The sequence below is a fragment of the Zootoca vivipara genome, chromosome 10 (genome assembly GCF_965207765.1).
Source record: "Zootoca vivipara chromosome 10, rZooViv2.hap1.1, whole genome shotgun sequence".
In the NCBI taxonomy this organism is placed as follows: Eukaryota; Metazoa; Chordata; class Lepidosauria; order Squamata; family Lacertidae; genus Zootoca; species Zootoca vivipara.
Window position 1 is genome coordinate 38,863,361 of NC_142593.1, and position 20,239 is coordinate 38,883,599.

Below are 20,239 nucleotides of genomic sequence, written 5' to 3' on the forward strand. Positions count from 1 at the left end.
AAGGAATCCCAGCCCACATGATTGCTAGCAAGCAGCACTTTTCATCCTTGCAGTAAACAAAGTGCTTCAGTGCATGCTAGGCTTGCCTGCCCTGCTTCTAATGCCAAAGATCTGGAGGGCGCCCTCATGATAACAAGCATTTGTATAATTTTAATTTAAATGTTTAGTAAAGGGTGTTATATGCTAATAGTAACACCATGAACTTGGCCCAGTAACAAATCGGCAACCTATGCAGATCTAGCAAGGGTGCCAAGTTGATTAAAATATTTGGTGATTGGGCCGGATCCAGCCCCCGGGCCTTAGCTTGGGGAACCTGATGTAAACAAATAAAAAGATTACACTTGCCAGCACAGAAACTCTTATTAGTGCAATTGTCACCTAGGATGACCTACCGTCATTTGCAGCTGCAGTTTAGGAAGACTTTGAAGTGCTTATTGATGGCTGAAACCAGTGGTGTTTATCCATCTAAATTTAACCTGTTTTTTCTTGTCAGCCTGGATTTTTTTCTTAATTCAGTGTAAGAAAGAGTTGCTTGCACCGGGCATGGGCATCTTAAGAGATCTCTCATTTATGCCAAAAACGTGAAAGAATGTGGACAGTTGAGAGGCATGGTATCAGTGAATGAAGATGGCAACGTACTGTAATTCTGTAGCGCCACTCCTCACTGCATCAAATCTTCCTTTAACCACCCTTCTTAATTGTTTGATGGTACTTCACATGCTCACTGCAGATGGTGACAGCAGTCACAAAATTAAAAGACACCTGCTTCTTGGGAGAAAAGCAATGACAAACCTAGACAGCATCTTAAAAAGCAGAGACAGGTGGACCATAAAGAAGGCTGATCGCCAAAGAATTGATGCTTTTGAATTATGGTGCTGGAGGAGACTCTTGAGAGTCTCATGGACTGCAAGAAGATCAACCCTATCCATTCTGAAGGAAATCAGCCCTGAGTGCTCACTGGAAGGACAGATCCTGAAGCTGAGGTTCCAATACTTTGGCTACCTCATGAGAAGAGAAGACTCCCTGGAAAAGACCCTGTTGTTGGGAAAGAGTTGGGAAAGATCTAGCAAGGGTGCCAAGTTGATTAAAATATTTGGGGGGCCCAGGTAAACCCTGCCCCACATAATTGATCGCATTACATGGTGTACACACACCATTTGAATGGCAGTGCCCATCAACTTTGAGGGGACCTGGCCACCTCAAATATTTTATGGGGGGACTGAAGCCCCCTCGGCCCCCAGAAGTTTGCTCCTATGCTACCTAGACTTTGGGGAGGAGATTGAGGAACTCTAGGATCGTGCCAAAGCTCTCTTGCCTCCTTCCCAAAGCCCAACGCCTTGCCTTGCTTACTCACACGAGGACTGCAGGGAGGATGGGGGGCATCAAATGTTGCTGAGGACTGCAAAAAAAGGCCTCAAGGGCTGTGTGCGGCTTCAGGTCACATATTGGACTGTCCTGTCACCACCACCACGACTATTACCAACATTACAAAATTCCAGCTGTTTTCTACTGAGTCTTCAATAGCCCTGACCAAGCCTTCACCTACCTTGAAGGTGCAAGATCCCTCAGTTAGCAGAACCATATGCAGCAAAGTTTTGCTAAAATGTACCATCTCAGATTAGAAGTAAGGAAGAGCATGTCTGAATACTCTCTCATATACATAAATAGCCTTCTGCATATAGAACACTAGCAAGTTAGGGACACAATTGCTTTTTTAAATTCAGTTGTAGTGGAGCAATGTAGACAAGTTTTTCCTACTGTTTGGGGATAGGCAATTTGTGGTAATACCACAAATTTTATGGTCTGTTGTTTACTATAACGAAGATCCTTTGCTTATTAGGGGCCACCCCAAATTTCTTCAAAAATTGCTTTGCACAGGTAACTACCATAGAGTTTTCAAAAGTAGGGGGTCTGTGGCTTGGCTTTTGAAAAATAGGGGGTCCTCAATAATTAGCTAATTGGGAGCCACTGGCTTAGAAGATGCTTCAGGTTAGAAAATTAATGCACCTATACATGAGACTGTCTGGAAACTACAGAATGCATATAAGATGTCATCTTCCCTAAGGAGAACAAGTTAGCAGTTACATGGGGGAAACGCAACAGAAAAGTACAGTTTGATGTAGCACAGTGAGAAGTAGAGAGGGTCTGCTTTTGGCAAAGTCCCAGCAGTGATTTTAGTTTGGCTGTCATTTTGTTTAGGTTGGGTAATGAACTCATTTTGTTTAAGAAAGCCAAGTGTCTTAGAATTTTAGTTTGAGTTAAAGCCACATTGGTGAGGAATGAAGTCACAATCATGGGTCCCAAGTCTGGAAGTTTTGTGGGAGACAAAGGGAAGCAAGTCCAAGCCTAGGTGAGAGTGCTAATCATTTTTATATACACATTTAGACTTCTACTTGTAAAAGAAAGTTAGCCAATGCATGCTTTTAAAGTCAGTTTTGATCTCCCATACATTTCCTAATGTGTTCTAGACTGCAATTTTCGGATTCTCTTCCTTTTTCAGATTCTCTCCCTCCCGTCCCCTCCACTTGTACACATACACATACAGAGAGAGACTGGGTTTTCAAAGGATTCCAGCAAAGCTAATTCAAAACCTCCTTTAGTGATGATTATTTTTCTATGGAAAAACACACATCTTATGAAATACTTCAACCTAATTAGTCATTGTATTCTGAAAATAATGTCATGGGTTAAAACTACCTGGAGAGTGGAATTTCCAATGGACAAGATACGGTAATTACCCAAATCTTTAAAACTTCACACAGAGCCCTGTGAATAGGAATAACATTGGAACCGACAAAGCAAAACTAATTAATTTCCACAATTGTCCCTCTTCAAGGGATTTGCTCAGCAAACTGAATTTCAGAATCTACCCTGCACATTTTTTTATTTGCAATGGGGTCACAAATCGAAATAAAGCTATTGATCAGTTTATGCTTTTCATTTGGGGATAACTTGGAGATGTTAACAGGTGAGATCAATATCAGATAATGCTGGATGGGGGTTTCTGTGTAGAACAGGGGTGGCAAACCTGTTACCCTCCAGATATTGTTGGACTGCAACTTTTAGCATCCCTGACCATTGTCTATGTTGGCTGCAGTTGATGGCGTTGCAATATGACAATACCCAGAAGGCCACAGGTCAGTCAACCCTGCTGTAGAAAAAAAGGGCAATGGTTGGAAGGGGGTGTAAGCTAAAGTCTAAACATCTTGAGACCCCCAAGACAGTGAAAACTCACTAATGAAAGCAGGAAGGTGAAGCAAAGAGGGCATAGCTGCCAAGTTTTCCCTTTTCTCACGAGGAAGCCTATTCAGCATAAGGGAAAATCCCTTAAAAAAAGGGATAACTTGGCAGCTATGAAAGAGGGGGAGGGGAGGGGAAATGGGCTAGATCAAGGATATGAACTCAAGAAGAGACACAACCAATGAGAAAGTAAACTTCTAACTAGCCTGTTCTATACAAAGGGATTGGTGGGAGGCTGGAGCCAGCAAAAGCAGACAGGTTCAAGTGAGCCTGCATTCCAATACAGGGCAGGACTGAAAAGAAATTGCTCCTGGTACTGGGAAACTTCCAAAGAGGGAAGAGTAGTCTGAAGGTGTCTGATACACCAAACTGTGTGATCAGTGAATAACAATATGGAATACATTCTCAGATAGGGAACATCAGCATTGTTGTCTTCTGCTGGTCCAAAACTTGATCCTGGGCCTTTAAAGGATTGTGGCATTTAGTGTAATACATTCCCAATACTTATTCTTAACATGTCTATCATGTCACACTAATGCACGAAGTGATTCAGAACAGAGTGAGACTGGCTTCCAAGAAATGGTGCACAGGATTGCTCCCTTTGCTGCTCGAATGTTATACATGTGTGGGGAGAAAATGAATCCTGTATTTATGCTGCAAATGAGTTCTGGTATTTCTTTTGACCATGTTTTTTTATCCAAAGCTTTCCATGCCCCCAACTCCCATCGCCAATCATACCTGTGATTGTCAAAAGCTTTCAAACACAAGCAGGAACTGCTCTGGAATGTATATGAAGAGCTATGCATAACTTATACTGTGGATGGTTTTTATTATTTTGTTCAGTTTTGGGGTTAATGCTAGAGTCCCCTCTGGGGGTGTTGCGGACTCAGCCTGTCAGTTTCTGCCTGTTTTGGCTCCCAGTTTGAATCAAATCTAAATAGAAATCTGAAATGTCCCAAAATGCTTTGCAATTGCTAGGTATGTCTGGAACTAGGAGACTTCTCCTGTAAATGGAAGGTGTTTTTCTCTCTCTCAATAGAAGCGGCAATTTGAAAGGCATCTCCCCGAAATCCAGGTGCCACTGACATTACCTGAGCTTCCAGTGACAAAGCTGGATTCAGAAGCACCTCTGAAGTGTGAGCCTACTCCTTTATAGGGAGTGCAAGTCCATCCAAGGGCAAGCGATTGACCAAATTCTTGGACACAGGAACCATTCAGCCACAGTGCCTTTGTCTTGCCAGGATTTAAGCTAAGCTTGTTTTCCTCATCCATCTCACCACTGAATTCTGGCACTTCTGTTTTAAAGGTCAGTCTTAGAAGGGGGGTGTTTGCTGCTGTCTCATTGCTTAATTTTGGAATTGGAAGTCTTCTTCTGAAAATCTCACCCTCAAACATAGTGCCACTAACTCCTGTTTCCTGGAGCTGATACCATGGTCAATGTTATTGACAGCTTAAGAGATGTACAACTGCAGCAAGGATTTTATATGTGCAGAAGTAGAAGGAAATGGCAATACCCACAAAAGAAGAACGGATCAACAAACTAATGGACTATGCCAAAGTGGCAAAATTACCTGCTAGACGAAGAGCTTCTACCAATGAGGGTTTTTTTTTAGAAGAATAGAAAGCCTTTTCAGATTACAAGTAAATACTTTTATTTCTTGTACAATACGAGATGAATTTATCTCGTGCAACAGAAGAATAAGAATATGTTATTTTCAGGTTTATATTTTATACTTTCTGTCATGTTAGAAACAAGTGGACAGTTCAGACAGTGGAGATATAATGTCTTATTGATATGGGAGGTCACAGAAACATAAGAATGGTAGAGTATGATGTTCTTAATACAGTGTGTGTGTTGTGTGTATGGGGTTTTCACATAATACATATTATGTATATGTGTGAGAGAGAAGTCAAGAAACAGGAGCAACGTTGTACTCCCCATGTCCCACTCTCTGCAAACGTCATCCATCCAGGTGGCCAAAGCCAACTCAGTCCCATGGCCAGTCCTGAAACCAGGTTGGAAAGGATCCAATCCCAAGGGTCAAAATCCAGTTTATTTGGGAGAGTCTGCACAACAACTTATTTCAGTGGAGCAGGGACTATCCCTTCATACGCTGGATTGCTCTGCATCTGCCCCAAGGGTCAAACTACATAGTGTTACGAGTTTGTGGGAGTCCGTTTGGATGATGTTATTGGATCCCTTCCAGGCCTCCGATTCTGTATCCAGCGAGGGTGAGAATCTAGTAGATTCAGGTGTGAGCTGAAAGCTGGATGCTAGGAGCTGGAGACACAGACATGTCTTGCTCTCTTCTGAACATAAAGTGCACCTGTGGCTATCTAATTAATGAAGAAGCAAGATCTGCTGGGGTGTGAATGCTCTGAGCTGCTCCATCCAATGCTCAGGTTGTTTGTGTGTGTAAATGAAACCATACACTGTATATCTTAAAGACACCACAGTCTCCACTGACCGCCATACCCAGGAAATTGAACCCTGGGGAAAGTGCATGGGTCCCCTGGAATTTCTCACCACTCAGAGACTGGGCTGGTGTGTAACAATATTATGTGCATACTTTTATAGAAAGCACACACACACCCTTTTACAAAAAGTACACATGAGCTAGCTGCAGTTCATTGGAAGGAAAAGCAGAAGCGCAGAACCATGATACAGATTGAGTCCCAGGGCTAATTTCCAACCAAAAAACATCTCTCCTGGCCTGCTATTTCCCCATAAAGGTGCTGTTTACAGTAAACGGTAGGACCATGCAGAGGGGAGCCAGGAACATTTGCCCCAGGCCTCAGAGGGCTAAGATGGCTGCCCCCCTCCCACCAGTGACAGGCTGCTTTTTTGTTTGAGTTTATAACACTATTCTAACAAAACTCTTACCCTGGGCCTCAGACGAGCTTTGCACAGGCTTGGTAAACAGCACCTTAATGGGTAAATACTAGTAATTGGGGCAGGGAGATGTTTTAAGTAGGAAACTGCCCAGAGCTTCCTATGCATTGTGATGGACAGAAAACTTGCTTTAAAAGAATAAGCTGTTACTGTACTGTACTGTTGAGTTAAAAGTGTAACTGTGTATGTTTTGTTGTCTTTGTTAACTTTGTCAACTTATTTCTCTACAGGGAAGTTGCTAGTCTGCTGTTTGTAGAATCAAAAAATTGTAGTGTTGGGAGTGATCCCGGGGGTCATCTAGTCAAATCCCCTGCAATTCAAAAATCTCAACTAGATCATACATGGCAGATGGCCATCCAACCTGTTGTTAGAGAGAGGAAGTGTTGTGAGTTTGGGGAGTTAGTCTGTATGGCGCCTGAGCCCCTCCTAATTCCTGGGGTCCAGAATCCAGCAAGGGTTAAAATCTAATGGAGGATTCTGTGGGAAATTTCTTTGTGAGAGAATAGTGATAGTTGCCACCAAAGGACCTAAGGGCATTAGTATAACAAAATAAATGATGATGCCCTTACCTGGCATGTACTTAGAAGGGCAATAACTACTGCAGTTGTGTGAGAGCTGAGCTAGAAGCAGGCAGCAGCTAGAGAGACAGCCATGCTTAATTTCTGCTTGATTCAAAGGCTGTGACTATGGGAGAAGCAATACTTTTGGGGGTATTAAGGCTGTGAGCCCTTCCACCTTAGGCTCAGGTCGTATAAATGTGAAAATAAATCTTATATAATAAAAAACACCACCATTTTCACCGACCCTCATTCCAAAGAAACCAAACCCTGGGCAAGCACCTGGAACCCCTGGAATATCCCACCACTCATAGATTGGGGTGGTGTGCAACACTGGTGCAACACTGGTGTTAGAAGTGGGATTCGTGCTTCCTGGAGGAGGACTTGTGAGTGAGGTGTGCCTGAGTTGACATGGAGGAAGGAAAGGCAACACTCCTGGAACAATTCAGATTGATGCTCCACCAGCAAAGCCTGCAGCTCATGGAACAACAGAGCCAGCAATCTAAGATGTTTGAACAGCAGCTGAATGCTATGTACCAGTGAATGGAGCAGCAGTACAAGCAGTTGGATGGCAAGCAGAGTTTGAGTGGCAAGCAGAGAAGTCTAAGACCACCCTTGGAGAGAGAAAGGAGTTCCCATGTGAGGAGGTAGGGGCTATGCCTTACTAGATACTACAAGGGGTTGAGGGTTCTCCAGAAGTCCAGCTTCAGAACACCCAGGCTGAGTGGATCCAGGAAATGAATGAGCAGCCGAGAGGCTTGGGCTCCAAAGAGAAGCAGTTGGTAGCTGAAGCAAAGGAGGAAGACAGCTCTTTAGAGAAAAGTGAGATGGCTGGGACCGAGGTCCAGCTGCTAATTGATTCCACCACTCCTTGGGTGTCAGCAGCGGAAGATGAAAGGCCAGTGAGGGAAGGAGAAAGTGTTGTAGAGAAGGGTGAGAAGGCTGCAAGTGAAGAGATGCTGCTGATAGACTTCTTCACTCCATGGGTGCCAGAGGTGTAGGAGAGGTGCACGAGGCAGACATGCATGGCCAAGACCAGGGGTTAGCAACCTTTTTCAGCTGTGGGCTGGTCAACCGTCCCTCAGACCATGTGGTAGGCCGGACTATATTTTGGGAAGAAAAAAACTGAATTTCTATGCCCCACAAATAACCCAGAGATGCATTTTAAATAAAAGGACAAATTCTACTCATGTAAAAACACCAGGCAGGCCCCACAAATAACCCAGAGATGCATTTTAAATAAAAGTATACATTCTAGTCATGTAAAAACAGCTGATTCCCGGACCGCCCGTAGGCCAGATTGAAAAGGCGATTGGGCTGCATCCAGCCCCCGGGGGTTAGGTTGCCTACCCCTGGCCAGGAGCAACCAGGGCTTTTCCCCCAGCCAAAACTCACCAGAACTCAGTTCCTGCACCTCTCAGGTGGGCACCATTGCCATGATAAGAGAACAAGTGAGGCGTCCCAGGTGAATCCGGCACCTCTTTTCCCATAAAAATAGCACTGAGAGCAACTGGTGCCTGCGGGGAGTTTTTATTTCGTAAAATAAATCACTGCTTGATTGTAGAAAAAATATTGAAGTGGTTTACAAAAAGATAAAAGTATTTTATACATGTTTAAACCAAAGGTCAATGTTTACATACAATACCAATCCGTAAGATGGGGCGGGGGGCAGAAACTGCTCCTTGCTGTCACAGAACAAATTCTTAGCTGATAAAAGTTCTACAAATTACATGCCTGGTAGCCAAATTTGCTATGTCAATGCTTTCTAATTTTAAAACTATGCTGTGAAAATTTGATGCTGTACACTTTTAGAGGTTATGTGGTGTAATTTCACAGGAAAGCTTTGCTCTTCTTCTCTGTTGTTCATTGTAAAGGCCTTTACACAATACTTTGATTAATTGATTGATCACAAAACAAATTCAACAAATGGAAACCAGATAACTGAGAATCATGTTTTGGATTCAACCCCTCAAAGTTGCCTATTATGTACTGTGATTTTTTTACTACCAATTGCCATTCCACCATCCCTTTAGTGAAATGGGAATGGAATCTCCAGTGATAGACCAACCCCAGTCTTGCCATTGTGACTAGGTAGATAATTTGTTTTTTGTTTCGTGTGACACTTTTTGCGTGGTTTCTGGAAAGTGTGATAGCAGCGCTAGACCTGGGTCACTCCGGAGGAAGAAGTTGTTGGGCTATTGAAGGGATAGTTTGAAAAACATTTGCACCAATGTCTTGTGCAACTGGGCCTTGCCACCACATGTCGTAATAATCCTCTCCATCCTGTGCATCCCACACCAATCTCCAAATGATGAAGAGATTCCAGGCACTTGTCAAGCAACCTGATATTCCCCACCCCCATGGGCTGCCAACAAAGCAAGCAAGCTATGGCCATTATCTTGCAAAGGAACTTGTCTGACAAGTTCAGCCAGTTCACGCGGGTCTTGCGCATGGCAATCGACGCATGCGGGTTTCCAGCAAAGGAATATGCCGCACATTCTTTTAGGATAGGGGCTGCTACCACTGCAGCACATTTAGGCCTCCCTACAGACAGGATTAAGGAATTGGGCCGCTGGAAGTCGAACGCCTATAAGGGGTACATTCGTAAAGATCTTTAGCTGGCAGCCACTTACCTCCCCCCTCTCCTCCCTTCATTCCGCAGCTTCATCCTCAGTACGAGTCTGGATTTGTGGGCACAGCATCGTGCACTGGGCACGAGTGCGGGCGTGCGATCGGGGCCTTGGCAACAACCTGCGTTTGCCGGCTGACGTGTGCGTTTCCTGGATCTCAAGGCGTGGGATGCGTTGGGAAGAGCTGATGCCTGCTGTGACAGCTCGAGCTGCTGCTTGCGGTCCCCCTGATATCCTCATTATCCAGCTGGGGGAAAATGATCTTGCTTACAGAAAGAGCGTGGACTTATTGCTCCATATAAAGAAGGACTTTGATGGACTTGCTGCCTTGTTCCCGGCTACTACCTTGTTTTGGTCCACACTGCTCAAGAGGAGAGTGTGGCGCGACAGTCATAACCCACGGGCCTTGGAAAAATCCAGGAAACTGCTGAATCGTGTTTTGGCACGCAAACTGCGTAGCATGGAGGGCAATGTTGTGGAGCACCCTGAAATCAAGTTCAGTGAGGTGGCTCTCTACCGTGATGATGGCGTGCATCTTTCAGATCAAGGAAACGACATCTGGCTGGCTGATATCACACGAAGCATTAGGGCTTGGTTACAGCGGTGAGGGTATTGGCGGCGAGCCCCTTTTGGGCTCGGGTGGCGGTAGGCATTGGAATATGGAGTTGTCTGGTGTGTTCGAGGACTGGTTGTGGCCATCATCCAACCCTCCTCATATAGGGGTATCCCCTTAAGGGATCCGGCGGTCGTGGATCCCGTCCGACGCCCTGCGGGTGGCTAGGGCCATGGCACGACCCCGGTGGCACCAGGGGGAGCTTTCAGTTGTATTTGCATCAACAGGCTCCTCCCTTGGGGTGTTAACCTGATATGACCCCCCGCCGAGCGGGGTGGAGTCACGCTTGCTAGGGAGTCCAATGCCTAAGCCAATACCTCTCACTTGCTTTAACCAATAAAGTTGTGGCCTTATTCTACCCATTAACCTTAATACCACGTGTCACTGTGTCTTTATTTCTTGCGGGGGGGCGGGTCCTCGAACCGCAAGACCCCTCCTCTTCAGAGAGGGGGGGATTTGCGGACGGGACCTGCTCTACGCAACAGGCAGGGGGCGGGATCCGCCCCCTGCTCCACCTTTACCTGCCGCGCTCAGGGCTGGCCAATAGGGCCAGCTGAGGGGGCGGAGCTAACAGGTCTTTAAAATAGCGCGGCAGGCTCCAGATCGCCCCTCTTTGCCCCTGCACCACATCGGATCTCCCACCCACCCGCCCTTTAGGTCGTCCCTTAGTCAGGTACATTTCGACCTTGCTATGGACTTCGGTTGGTCGCCTTTGGGTCGCCTTTGGTGGCCCAAAGGGTCCGGGTAGGAGTTTTTTCTCCAATTGGCTAATTGGCACCGGCCTCTTGGTTTTTTCGCCTACCTCGTAGCAATTCGTCACAACTTCTTCTTCGGTATTTGGCGGTAGGCATTGGAATATGGAGTTGTCTGGTGTGTTCGAGGACTGGTTGTGGCCATCATCCAACCCTCCTCATATAGGGGTATCCCCTTAAGGGATCCGGCGGTCGTGGATCCCGTCCGACGCCCTGCGGGTGGCTAGGGCCATGGCACGACCCCGGTGGCACCAGGGGGAGCTTTCAGTTGTATTTGCATCAACAGGCTCCTCCCTTGGGGTGTTAACCTGATATGACCCCCCGCCGAGCGGGGTGGAGTCACGCTTGCTAGGGAGTCCAATGCCTAAGCCAATACCTCTCACTTGCTTTAACCAATAAAGTTGTGGCCTTATTCTACCCATTAACCTTAATACCACGTGTCACTGTGTCTTTATTTCTTGCGGGGGGGCGGGTCCTCGAACCGCAATGCGTGGTCTGACAGAGGTAGGACACCACCACCTGAAGATGAAGCATTTCCATAACTTTTTCTTCTTCTTTTTGCATTGTACTTGCATGCAAACAGCAAAAATTACACCAAAACAATTATGATTAAGTACTTTTTTCACAGCAGGCAGCTCTTTTTGGTCCTTAACTCTGAACAATGACAACAACATACCCTCCATCATTTCCCCCATTATTATTTTTTTTAGTTTTAAAAATAACCTTTATTTAAGTCATTAAAATACAATACAAAGGGAAAAAGTACATCATTTAAACAAATATTTGTTAAAAGAAAAATAACTTCCCAATCACCACACATCACTTGGCTTCTGAATTCTCTTTAGTTTGCGTTTTTCCAATCCCTTATTATTTTATTTATTTTACTTTCCATTTTCCCATCCTTTTTACAAATTTCCCCATTACAGCTTAATTTAGACAGATCATCAACTCCGTTTTTATATCCTTTTTCTTAAAATACTCCTCCACTACCCCCCATTCCAATTTAGATTTTTGTTTAGAAGTATTCCTGATTGCAGCCGTCATTCTTTCCAAATTCATAAATTCTATTAATTTCATTTGCCAATCTTGGACTGTGGGCACCTCAGTTTCCCTCCATTTTTGAGCGATCAATAATCTTGCTGCCGTGCACGCATACAAAAAGATACTTTTCCTATTTGTAGGCATGTTTTCTGGCATTATACTTAATAAAAAAATACTCCGGTTTTTCCCCCCAAAAGTAATTTTCAACATTTTCATTTCTTCATATATCTCTCCCCCAAATTTAGAAATTTTTCTACAACCCCACCAACAATGGAAGTAATTGCCCCCCCCCCTGTCGTCACATTTCCAACAATTGTCTGATTCTTTCCTATATATTTTCGCTAATTTTTCAGGGGTCAAGTGCCCTCTATAGACAAGTTTCAACATGTTCTCTTTTATTCCCATGCTGGCCGTAAATCTCATTGATGTTTTCCACAGAGTTTCCCATTGAGTTGTATATATTGGTCTTCCCAAATCTTGGGCCCACTCCCCCCCCCCATTTATTTAAACTCCACCCATCTGACTTGCCCCAGACACTGGACAAATTCCAACATATATATAAAAACCTGATAAAACATTTTTTTTTAAAAAAAAAAGACTTCCCTATCCAGGACTGTCTTCAGATGTCTTCTAAAGGTTGTCTCCTTGGCTCAGGAGTCCGATAACTCCATACCCTCCAACGTTTCTCAAATGATAATAGGGACGTCCTAAGAAAAAGCGGGACATTCTGGGATCAAATCAGGATGGCTTTTGTAAATCTAGGACAGTCCCTGGAAAATAGGGGCACTTGGAGGGTCTGTGGCAACAGTGCCACTGAAGAGGCGAGAGACTGGGCAAGAAGTGTCTCCTGGATATATTTCCCACTGGACCGCAGGGCTGCCTTGAAGCTTGAAAACAGTATTTTGTTTAACCGTCCGCCGCGAGAGACCTAAACAAGCGCGGCGCCCCTGCTGCCCTTTCCTCGGCTCCACTTCACGCCCAACCGGCCCGAGGAGCGGAGTCCGGGCATCTGGCAGCCGCTTCCCTCAGGTGGGCGCTGGCTCCGCCCCGCGCCCGCCCTCCACCTGTCCTGCCTGCTGCGGCCGGGAGGAGGAGAGGAAGGGCCGGTCCCCGAGCGTCACGTGCGGGCGTGTGTACGGCGGCGGCGGGGAGTCAGTGACTCACGGCTTCCTGCGGCCAATCCCACGGGCGGGTTCCGAGGCCGGCCCGGAGGGCGGGCGCAAGGCTGGGCCGCGCCACGCGGGGCGGCACACTGGCAGCCGCTTCCTTTTTCTAGCGCACTCGCTCGTCGGCTGCTGCTGCTGCTGCGTGCGCGAAAGGGAGCCCGGCTCGCTGAAGAGGGTAAGTGAGCGAGCGGGATGCGGCTCTTAGCGCTCCGCGCCTCCTTCTCCCGCGCGCTTACCCCGGGGAGGAAAGGCCTGTTGAACTCGGGGAGAAGACGGCGCTGGAAACGGTGCGCTCTCCGCCCCTGACCCTCCACTTCCTCGCGAGCTCCTTAGGCTTAGAGAGGATGGAGGCGAGGAAGGGACTCTCTGGTGGGGACCGAGGGGTCTTTGAGCGAGGAAAGAGGGCAGTTCAGGAGGAGGGAGTGTGCGCTCTCTTAACGCACCAGCAGTAAGAAGTGAGGTGTGGAGATTTCACTCTGGGACGCGGCGGCGAAGGGCTGCTGGTGCTGGTAGTCGTCGTCGTCATAATAGACATAGTCATAACAATAGAGGTCAGGGTAGGGCATCCTCCTCTCACTTTGAGTCCGTTGCAGTTCCACTGATAACCTGCTTCTAAACCCCCTCAGAAACAAAACACCAAACAGAAATCTTGCTTGAAGATGAGCATGGTTCGCTGTGTGGAGTTTCTGGTCTGGCCACCCTGATCTATCTAATGATTCTTCCTTCTTTTGAACTAAAGCGATGGGTTCGCTGGTGGAGGACTTGATGTGTTGTGACAGATCGGGGTTGGTTGGGGGGGGGGCTCTTTTGGGGAGGGCGGGGGACGGCGCGATTCCCTCACCCATCCAGGCTATTTGCATGCGAAGCGCACGCTTCCCCCCTCCCCTCCCCTCCCCTCCCCTCCGAAGAGCAGCTCCGGTCCCACCTGGGCATAACCCGAGCGCTCTGGGTGGGTGGGCTTTCCTTGGGATCCCTTGAACCGCGGGCACTTTTTCCAGTGGTCCTTGTTGCCGCCCTCGACGTTGTCGCCGGGGGACCGGCGCGGACACGTGGGAAGCGCTGCTTTGGTCGGATTAAAAAGGCAGCGGCTCGAGGCCCAAGGGAAGGAAAGCCAAGGTGTTTGCCGGCCTGACCTACAAAACAGAAGCGGCCTTGGAGCTCGCCCTGCTTGTCTTATTCGCTTACTTGTGGTTTTGCCCGGCCCGGGGACGGCGAAAGATAGGGATATCGGCGCGGTTTGTTTGCCGGCGGAGCCCTGCTGGGCTCTCGAGCCTCTGTTGAACTTGCAAATCGCGAGTGCTCTCCTCCACCTCTGCGCCTTCTTCCTTCTAGCAAGTGGTGTCCGTGGGTGCGCTTGGCCCTTCGGAAGGAGTTCCGAATGCTTTTAGGAGGCTGTGTGCCTCAAGGATGTGTGCAAGGTGATCAAAGGCAGCCTGCATCCGTAGTTGGCACCTGAGAGACGACTGCAGTCTTCCCTCCCAGGCTGTTGCAATGGGCTGGCATGAGTCGCAACTTGTAAGAACAAGTCAGCACCGAGGATGGAAAACAGGCGACGGGACATAATTTTTCTGCGTTGAGCAAGTGATGGCAATCTGGTGGGAATTGGGTGGTTCGCAGCTGGGTGTCTCCACACCCCTGAAGGGTGTAGGAAGGGGTTTATGCACGCTTGGATAATGCAACTGGAATGGGGTGACTGGATTAAGTATAATTTGCCTTTTGCAAAACACACTTCGCTGGAGACCTCTCTCCTGTGTGCCTGTCTTTGTGATGGCTGCTGGTGAAATCCACCTACTACCAAGGGTTAAGTTTCGGCTGCTTCCCAAGACTCCACCCAGTGTGATTAAAAGAGCCTGAAAACCTGTGAAGACTGGCTGTAACTCTTAACTATTTTATATTAACTGATATGGCCTGCATAGCTGCCAAGTTTTCCATTTTCTCGCGAGGAAGCCTATTCAGCATAATGGAATTTCCCTTTAAAAAAGGGAGAACTTGGCAGCTGTGATGGCCTGACACACCGAATTGGCAGATAGGGAACACTCATTAATGAGAGGAGCTTGGGAAAAATTCCACGCTTGCATTTGTCAAACAGTATTTGCAGAAAAACATTTGGCCAGCTCTGAACCCAGCCCAGTCCCCAGAAGTATGAATGAATTACTTCTATTGCAGCAATAGGAATAATAAAACACTTTGCTAAGTCCTGTTTCTCCAGCTGCTGTTTTTCTTTCCATCTTTTATTTCAACTCTCCTGCAGTAAAAGATAGTGCAAACCATTTTCAAAATCCAACCAGAGTGTTTCCTAAGTTATTTTCTCCCCAATCCTTTTTTCTAGTTTTACATTTAGATTATCTGACCTCCAAAAACTTTGCATTCCGGTGGTCTCAGGCTGGTCTTTTGCCCTGCAAAATAGGAAAAGCAACAAAAGTGATCAGTCTCATGGAGGTGCTGTTGGAATACACTTGATTATGCTGTAGGTCTAGGTGCCCAAGGTGCATTTTAAAAAGTGCACACCAGCAATCTTAGATTTGCCACAGGGAATTTCAGTTAATTCAGGCTCTATAATAATACCAGTACCATACAAAGGTTCTTCACATGTCTGCTGCATTCACAACTTAAAAATGCATATACTGTATGACAAAAATGCATGACAAGGCCCTAAACGGCATGTAGGATTCAAAAGTCTAAATGGATTATTCTGGCAATCAGTCTGGCTAATTGCTACATTTAGAGTTGGGGAGGTGTTTTCCTCCCACGGGGCAACCTAATTTGAGAAAGATGCTAGGTAATTACTGTTGCCTGTAGCATGTGGCTTGACTTGTTCATGGTACTAGACATGCTGCTCTGTTAGGTATGGTACCTTTTGTGTGGGCAGCATCGTATTGGGGGGGGGGGGTTTGTCAATCTGGGATGTGGCTGGTCTGTCATTGAGGCGGATAGGTGGACCAGATGGATACATTCTCTTATAATGCTCCTATTAAACTCACTGATTGAGGAAGGGAGGAAGCAGGTTAAACCATGGGTTTCACAACCATATCTTATTGCCATAGGGCTGGAAATGATACATTATTTGGCATGCTTATATTGGCAACTATTAGCTACTATTTCCCCATCTGTTTTATGCTTTCAGTGTGACAGGCATATGTTCAGATGGTTTAGTTCAACTTTCCACAGATAGGCAAAAACTGACCTGTTGAATTTCTGAACCTCTTACTCCTGTCAAATGCATTGACTCTGCTGTCTCCCCTCACCTCCCACAAGTCCCCTAACCAGGCATCCCCAAACTGCGGCCCTCCATATGTTTTGGCCTACAACTCCCATGGTCCCTAGCTAACAGGACCAGTGGTCGGGGGAGATGGGAATTGTAGTCCAAAACATCTGGAGGGCCGAAGTTTGGGGATGCCTGCCCCTAACCATCTCAGCCCTGAACTCTTCACCTTGGATGCATAGGGTTATCTTGTTCTCTCTCTCTATGCTTCTTGCCATGCCCGTGGTGTATAGGTTTTATTTTTAAAAAAGAAACAGATTTCATGGTTTGCAAATGTCTTTAAGAGAAGGGCTGTGCAACATTGGCTAGGTCAGTGATGGTGAACCTATGACACGCGTGTCAGACGTGACATGCAGAGCCCTCACTGCTGGCACACGCCCCATTGGCCCATTCACGCTGTTGTTGTTTTCCCCCCATTTGTTCTTCTGCTCCTCCTACAGCTTGTCTCTGCTAGAGCTTGTCTCCACGGCAGCTTTTCTCCGCTGTTAAAACCCGGATCCTTTTTTTTGTTGTTGTTGCTGGTAGCCAGACATTGGTTTTTAACCCTTTCTGTGCTGTTTTTTCTGGTGCTTTGGCAGACTATGATTGGGTGTGACAGTGTTCATTTTTTAACCCGTTCTGTGCTGGGTTTTTAAAAAAGCTTTGGCAGACTATGTCGGTGCTGCGTGTTAGTTCCAGCGAAGGTATTATTCGTCATTTATTTCTGTTCTCTTCCCCCTTCAAAAAGCGCAGCAGCTTTGAGGCATCCCCCCCCCCAAAAGCAAAGCAACTTTTGCACCCCCCAAAAAACCTCCAAAACCTTGGTCAGCAGCTCCCCCCAAAAAGCTCAACAACTCTGGGCACTTTGTGATAAATAAGGGTTTTTTGGTTTGGTTTGGTTAAATAATTAGTTTTTGGTTTATTAAATACAGTTATATATTACAATTATACATTTTTGTTATTTAAACTATAAATATCACAAAATTATGGTTTTTTTTCTCGAAGTGACACACCACTCAAGTTATGCTCAGTTTTTTGGTGAATTTTGACACACCAAGCTCAAAAGGTTGCCCATCACTGGGCTAGGTACTAAGTATTTGTATAGACATGATCTTGTGTATTAAGGGATGTAGATGGTTTGGAATATTTACCAATATTTATTTCAGATGATTTATGAAAGACCTTGGTATGTATACAGCTCTGGAATGGAATGCTTCCTGAAATAGTTTCCCTTGTAACCTTCCTGTTGGATCGCTGCAGTGCACTACATGTGGGGCTGTTCCTTGAAGATTGCTTAGAACAGGCACCCCCAACTTGCTGCCCTCCAGATGTTTTGGCCTACAACTCCCATGATCCCTAGCTAACAGGACCAGTTGGTCAGGGATGATGGGAATTGTAGTCCCAAACATCTGGAGGGCCAAATGTTGGGGGTGCCTGGCTTAGAAGCTTCAATTAGTACAGGATATTGCTGCCAGGATTCAGACTGTGATCTGGTTCGCCCATATCAGGCCAATTCTAGAGCAATAAAACATATAGGATTTAAATATGCATTTCAAGTACAGTGGTACCTCGGTTTATGAACACAATTAGTTCCGGAAGTCTGTTCATAAACTGAAGCGTTCATGAACTGAAGCGAACTTTCCCATTGAAAGTAATGGAAAGTGGATTAATCCGTTCCAGACGGGTCCGCAGAGTACTCAACCTGAAGCGTACTTAACCCGAAGCATGGGTGTAATTGTTTCCGGAGGTCTGTTCATAAACTGAAGCGTTCATAAACTGAAGCGAACTTTTCCATTGAAAGTAATGGAAAGTGAATGAATCCATTCCAGATGGGTCCGCGGCGTTCGTAAACTGAAAATTTGTAAACCGAGGTGTTCATAAACCGAGGTTCCACTGTAATGTACTATTTGTTTATTATTGAAGTATTTATAAATGGCATTTTCATATAAAATATTGCAAAGTACAATGCTGTAATAAAAGCAAGAATGCCAGACATCAGGCAAAACTGGTTAGCAAAGAATCTCAGGTTTAAAAGGCCTGCCTGAATTACACAGTTTTTGACCTTCAGAGATGCCTGCATACATCACCTTTATTTGCAACATGGAATAAAGGTGGTATAGAAATGTAAAAGGATTAGTTCAATTCATTTATTAGCTAGCCCATTCAAGTAATTCACATTGACACTGAGCCTAGGGAAAGAACATTTTGCTGCCTGGTCTAGTCCTGCTTTTTGTGGGGGGTGTAAATGGGGAGTCTGGATATGTGGTTTTAAGGAGAAGTGGAAGCTAGTAGGTACATTTGACTCTATTATTGCATTGACAGAAATTGTTTGTGGAACAGAGTGCAAGCAGTCTTTAGCTTTAGTACTCTTTAGTTGGTTGCCCACTTGGGAATTAGTCCTATTGGAATAAGTAGAGCTTATGTCTGAGGTAATGTGCCAAGGTCCAGGCTGTTACCTGGTGTGAAAACTGTGAGATCTTGGAATGAGAGCCTAGGGCTTGCCGATCAGAAGGTCAGTGGTTTGAATCCCCACAATGGGGTGAGCTCCTGTTGCTCAGTCCCAGCTCCTGCCAACCTTGCACGTCAAAGTGCAAGTAGATAAATAGGTACCGCTACAGCGGGCAGGTAAACGGTGTTTCTATGTGCTGCTCTGGTTCGCCAGAAGCGGCTTTGTCATGCTGGCCACATGACCTGGAAGCTGTACACCGGCTCCCTCGGCCAATAACGCGAGATGAGCGCCGCAACCCCCGAGTTGGTCACAACTGGACCCAATGGTCAGGGGTCCCTTTGCCTTTACCTAGGGTGCGACAGAGCATTGTTTTTGGTGCCATTTAATGAAGCCACTGAGAGTGGTCATTAGGAGTTTTGGGACAAGTTACCATCACTATGCTGATGACCCTCAGCTCTATTCCTCCATAACAACTGAACCAGGAGTGGCCATGCAGGATCTGTGCTAGTGCCTCAGTGGTGAGCAATATTAGAAACTCAGATACATTAGCTAGGTGCCAAATGGCTCCTTAAATCAATGCTACAGTCACCAAAATAGAATGTCTAGTTGCCATTCTGGGGCCAGGCGGCTCAAATGTCATATTTTTCAACATGACTTTTGGGTTCCTGAAATTCATCCTGATTGTGCAGATAAAATATCACAGACAGAATTCTACAGGATGTGTTGTTAGTGTGTGAAAACATGCAAGGATCTCCCGGCACGCAGATAGTGGAGACATCAGGTGCCATCCTGGTGCCCGGGCATCTTCACTTGGTCACAAGTAGCCAATAGCCAGGTGGTCCCCATATCTGAAAAAAAGGTCACTTCCCTATGCTGAATGGAGTCACACTTCCTCCTAATGTAGCAGCTTTGCAGGCTGGACCCAGCTTTGTCAATGGAAGTTCAGGTAGCCTCAGTGACTAGAAGCTGCAACTGGAACCATAGCTCAGACTTTTGCTGGACTGTGAAAACTTTACTGCAGTTGTTCTTGCATTTGGTTACTTTAGCATCAGATTACTGCAATGTGCTCTATGTAGGGCTTCCCTTATACGTACTTGATCTGGAAGCTGCAGATTGTTGTTGCTGATAGATGTGAGAACCATCAATTAGCACCTGCCAGCTTATAACACCTTTACATGCATTTCTCAATTTGCTACAGGGCCAGGTTCAAGGTATTATTATCAGCATATAAAACCTTTAATGATTTGGAAACAGTTTTCTTGTACTATCGCCTTACCCCATATATGCCCACTCAGCTGCTTTGATCTCTGGAACTGACAGTGTTTCAGAGATGCCACAGAATACCTGTTCCAGACTTGTAGGAAATTGATCTTTTCATGTGGCAGCACTTAAACTTTGGAACTCCCTGACCATTGACATCAGGCAGACATGTTCTCTCTGTTTTTGGCACCTCCTTAAAATGATTTTTTGGCCAGCCTCCCTCGACATGTAGAATGTTGGTTTCTAACTTATTGAGGGTTTCTTTTAAAAAATATGATAATATTTATTAAGTTTTCATTTTTCATCACCTACAATTTGACTCTTTCAAGCCTCTTAACTCCCCTCCATCCCCACAAACCGACTTTCTATTTTCTTTACATAATTTCCTCACATTTCG

The 20,239-nt window shown here is 45.9% G+C and overlaps 1 protein-coding gene across 1 annotated transcript in view; it reads left to right on the top strand.

Annotated features, from left to right (window-relative positions):
- The first annotated feature begins 12,786 nt into the window (after nt 1-12,786).
- The window catches only part of ELOVL7 (ELOVL fatty acid elongase 7), a 59,525-nt gene continuing 52,072 nt past the window's right edge, over nt 12,787-20,239 (top strand). Inside the window, exon 1 of the mRNA XM_035100537.3 lies at nt 12,787-13,067. The gene's annotated coding sequence lies outside the window, so the exon portion shown is untranslated. The remainder of the gene's footprint in view (nt 13,068-20,239) is intronic.